Source organism: Oncorhynchus keta, unplaced genomic scaffold, assembly GCF_023373465.1.
Source record: "Oncorhynchus keta strain PuntledgeMale-10-30-2019 unplaced genomic scaffold, Oket_V2 Un_contig_14412_pilon_pilon, whole genome shotgun sequence".
Taxonomy (NCBI): Eukaryota; Metazoa; Chordata; class Actinopteri; order Salmoniformes; family Salmonidae; genus Oncorhynchus; species Oncorhynchus keta.
Window position 1 is genome coordinate 4,473 of NW_026278730.1, and position 4,696 is coordinate 9,168.

Genomic DNA, 4,696 nt, shown 5'->3' on the forward strand with positions numbered 1-4,696 from the left:
TCTCTCTGTAGATCGCCCAGCTAGATGAGGTATAGACCCTCTGTCTCTCTGTAGATCGCCCAGCTAGATGAGGTATAGACCCTCTCTGTCTCTCTGTAGATAGCCCAGCTAGATGAGGTATAGACCCTCTCTGTCTCTCTGTAGATCGCCCAGCTAGATGAGGTATTGACCCTCTCTGTCTCTCTGTAGATCGCCCAGCTAGATGAGGTATAGACCTCTCTGTCTCTCTGTAGATCGCCCAGCTAGATGAGGTATAGACCCTCTCTGTCTCTCTGTAGATAGCCCAGCTAGATGAGGTATAGACCCTCTCTGTCTCTCTGTAGATAGCCCAGCTAGATGAGGTATTGACCCTCTCTGTCTCTCTGTAGATCGCCCAGCTAGATGAGGTATAGACCCTCTGTCTCTCTGTAGATCGCCCAGCTAGATGAGGTATTGACCCTCTCTGTCTCTCTGTAGATAGCCCAGCTAGATGAGGTATAGACCCTCTCTGTCTCTCTGTAGATAGCCCAGCTAGATGAGGTATTGACCCTCTCTGTCTCTCTGTAGATCGCCCAGCTAGATGAGGTATATTATAGACCCTCTCTGTCTCTCTGTAGATCGCCCAGCTAGATGAGGTATAGACCCTCTCTGTCTCTCTGTAGATCGCCCAGCTAGATGAGGTATATAGACCCTCTCTGTCTCTCTGTAGATCGCCCAGCTAGATGAGGTATAGACCCTCTCTGTCTCTCTGTAGATAGCCCAGCTAGATGAGGTATAGACCCTCTGTCTCTCTGTAGATCGCCCAGCTAGATGAGGTATAGACCCTCTCTGTCTCTCTGTAGATCGCCCAGCTCGATGAGGTATAGACCCTCTCTGTCTCTCTGTAGATCGCCCAGCTAGATGAGGTATTGACCCTCTCTGTCTCTCTGTAGATCGCCCAGCTAGATGAGGTATAGACCCTCTCTGTCTCTCTGTAGATCGCCCAGCTAGATGAGGTATTGACCCTCTCTGTCTCTCTGTAGATCGCCCAGCTAGATGAGGTATAAACCCTCTCTGTCTCTCTGTAGATCGCCCAGCTAGATGAGGTATAGACCCTCTCTGTCTCTCTGTAGATCGCCCAGCTAGATGAGGTATATTATAGACCCTCTCTGTCTCTCTGTAGATCGCCCAGCTCGATGAGGTATTGACCCTCTCTGTCTCTCTGTAGATAGCCCAGCTAGATGAGGTATAGACCCTCTCTGTCTCTCTGTAGATCGCCCAGCTAGATGAGGTATAGACCCTCTCTGTCTCTCTGTAGATCGCCCAGCTAGATGAGGTATAGACCCTCTCTGTCTCTCTGTAGATCGCCCAGCTAGATGAGGTATAGACCCTCTCTGTCTCTCTGTAGATCGCCCAGCTAGATGAGGTATAGACCCTCTCTGTCTCTCTGTAGATCGCCCAGCTAGATGAGGATATTATAGACCCTCTCTGTCTCTCTGTAGATCGCCCAGCTAGATGAGGTATTGACCCTCTCTGTCTCTCTGTAGATAGCCCAGCTAGATGAGGTATTGACCCTCTCTGTCTCTCTGTAGATAGCCCAGCTAGATGAGGTATAGACCCTCTCTGTCTCTCTGTAGATAGCCCAGCTAGATGAGGTATTGACCCTCTCTGTCTCTCTGTACATAGCCCAGCTAGATGAGGTATAGACCCTCTCTGTCTTTCTGTAGATCGCCCAGCTAGATGAGGTATAGACCCTCTCTGTCTCTCTGTAGATCGCCCAGCTAGATGAGGTATAGACCCTCTCTGTCTCTCTGTAGATCGCCCAGCTAGATGAGGTATAGACCCTCTCTGTCTCTCTGTAGATCGCCCAGCTAGATGAGGTATAGACCCTCTCTGTCTCTCTGTAGATCGCCCAGCTAGATGAGGTATAAACCCTCTCTGTCTTTCTGTAGATCGCCCAGCTAGATGAGGTATAAACCCTCTCTGTCTCTCTGTAGATCGCCCAGCTAGATGAGGTATAGACCCTCTCTGTCTCTCTGTAGATCGCCCAGCTAGATGAGGTATTGACCCTCTCTGTCTCTCTGTAGATCGCCCAGCTAGATGAGGTATATTATGACCCTCTCTGTCTCTCTGTAGATCGCCCAGCTAGATGAGGTATAGACCCTCTCTGTCTCTCTGTAGATCGCCCAGCTAGATGAGGTATAGACCCTCTCTGTCTCTCTGTAGATCGCCCAGCTAGATGAGGTATTGACCCTCTCTGTCTCTCTGTAGATCGCCCAGCTAGATGAGGTATTGACCCTCTCTGTCTCTCTGTAGATCGCCCAGCTAGATGAGGTATTGACCCTCTCTGTCTCTCTGTAGATAGCCCAGCTAGATGAGGTATAGACCCTCTCTGTCTCTCTGTAGATAGCCCAGCTAGATGAGGTATTGACCCTCTCTGTCTCTCTGTAGATCGCCCAGCTAGATGAGGTATTGACCCTCTCTGTCTCTCTGTAGATCGCCCAGCTAGATGAGGTATTGACCCTCTCTGTCTCTCTGTAGATCGCCCAGCTAGATGAGGTATAGACCCTCTCTGTCTCTCTGTAGATCGCCCAGCTAGATGAGGTATAGACCCTCTCTGTCTCTCTGTAGATCGCCCAGCTAGATGAGGTATAGACCCTCTCTGTCTCTCTGTAGATCGCCCAGCTAGATGAGGTATAGACCCTCTCTGTCTCTCTGTAGATCGCCCAGCTAGATGAGGTATTGACCCTCTCTGTCTCTCTGTAGATCGCCCAGCTAGATGAGGTATAGACCCTCTCTGTCTCTCTGTAGATCGCCCAGCTAGATGAGGTATAGACCTCTCTGTCTCTCTGTAGATCGCCCAGCTAGATGAGGTATTGACCCTCTGTCTCTCTGTAGATAGCCCAGCTAGATGAGGTATTGACCCTCTCTGTCTCTCTGTAGATCGCCCAGCTAGATGAGGTATAGACCCTCTCTGTCTCTCTGTAGATCGCCCAGCTAGATGAGGTATAGACCCTCTCTGTCTCTCTGTAGATAGCCCAGCTAGATGAGGTATAGACCCTCTGTCTCTCTGTAGATCGCCCAGCTAGATGAGGTATTGACCCTCTCTGTCTCTCTGTAGATCGCCCAGCTAGATGAGGTATAGACCCTCTCTGTCTCTCTGTAGATCGCCCAGCTAGATGAGGTATTGACCCTCTCTGTCTCTCTGTAGATAGCCCAGCTAGATGAGGTATTGACCCTCTCTGTCTCTCTGTAGATCGCCCAGCTAGATGAGGTATAGACCCTCTCTGTCTCTCTGTAGATCGCCCAGCTAGATGAGGTATAGACCCTCTGTCTCTCTGTAGATCGCCCAGCTAGATGAGGTATAGACCCCTCTCTGTCTCTCTGTAGATCGCCCAGCTAGATGAGGTATAGACCCTCTCTGTCTCTCTGTAGATCGCCCAGCTAGATGAGGTATAGACCCTCTCTGTCTCTCTGTAGATCGCCCAGCTCGATGAGGTATATTATAGACCTCTCTGTCTCTCTGTAGATAGCCCAGCTAGATGAGGTATAGACCCTCTCTGTCTCTCTGTAGATCGCCCAGCTCGATGAGGTATATTATAGACCCTCTCTGTCTCTCTGTAGATCGCCCAGCTCGATGAGGTATATTATAGACCCTCTCTGTCTCTCTGTAGATCGCCCAGCTCGATGAGGTATATTATAGACCCTCTCTGTCTCTCTGTAGATAGCCCAGCTAGATGAGGTATAGACCCTCTCTGTCTCTCTGTAGATCGCCCAGCTAGATGAGGTATTGACCCTCTCTGTCTCTCTGTAGATCGCCCAGCTAGATGAGGTATAGACCCTCTCTGTCTCTCTGTAGATCGCCCAGCTAGATGAGGTATAGACCCTCTCTGTCTCTCTGTAGATCGCCCAGCTAGATGAGGTATAGACCCTCTCTGTCTCTCTGTAGATCGCCCAGCTAGATGAGGTATAGACCCTCTCTGTCTCTCTGTAGATCGCCCAGCTAGATGAGGTATAGACCCTCTCTGTCTTCTCTGTAGATAGCCCAGCTAGATGAGGTATAGACCTCTCTGTCTCTCTGTAGATCGCCCAGCTCGATGAGGTTATAGACCCTCTCTGTCTCTCTGTAGATCGCTCCAGCTAGATGAGGTATAGTATAGACCCTCTCTGTCTCTCTGTAGATCGCCCAGCTAGATGAGGTATAGACCCTCTCTGTCTTCTCTGTAGATCGCCCAGCTCGATGAGGTATATTATAGACCCTCTCTGTCTCTCTGTAGATCGCCCAGCTCGATGAGGTATATTATAGACCCTCTCTGTCTCTCTGTAGATCGCCCAGCTAGATGAGGTATAGACCCTCTCTGTCTCTCTGTAGATCGCCCAGCTAGATGAGGTATTGACCCTCTCTGTCTTCTCTGTAGATCGCCCAGCTAGATGAGGTATGACCCTTCTGTCTCTCTGTAGATCGCCCAGCTAGATGAGGTATAGACCCTCTCTGTCTCTCTGTAGATCGCCCAGCTAGATGAGGTATTGACCTCTCTGTCCCTCTGTAGATAGCCCAGCTAGATGAGGTATAGACCCTCTGTCTCTCTGTAGATCGCCCAGCTAGATGAGGTGTACTAGACCCTCTGTCTCTCTGTAGATCGCCCAGCTAGATGAGGTATAGACCCTCTCTGTCTCTCTGTAGATAGCCCAGCTAGATGAGGTATTGACCCCTCTCTGTCTCCTCTGTAGATCGCCC

General features: G+C 50.1%; 1 long non-coding RNA gene across 2 annotated transcripts; it reads left to right on the forward strand.

Annotated features, from left to right (window-relative positions):
* The first annotated feature begins 256 nt into the window (after positions 1–256).
* LOC127918519 (uncharacterized) lies at positions 257–3,262 on the forward strand. 2 transcript variants are annotated; one of them, XR_008100307.1, is made up of 4 exons: positions 257–564; positions 1,479–1,613; positions 2,248–2,427; positions 3,053–3,262. It is a non-coding gene; the product is annotated as an uncharacterized LOC127918519 (long non-coding RNA). The 2 variants fall into 2 exon arrangements; XR_008100308.1 differs by lacking the exon at positions 3,053–3,262 and having other exon boundaries at positions 259–386; positions 430–564; positions 2,248–2,781.
* Positions 3,263–4,696: the final 1,434 nt, after the last annotated feature.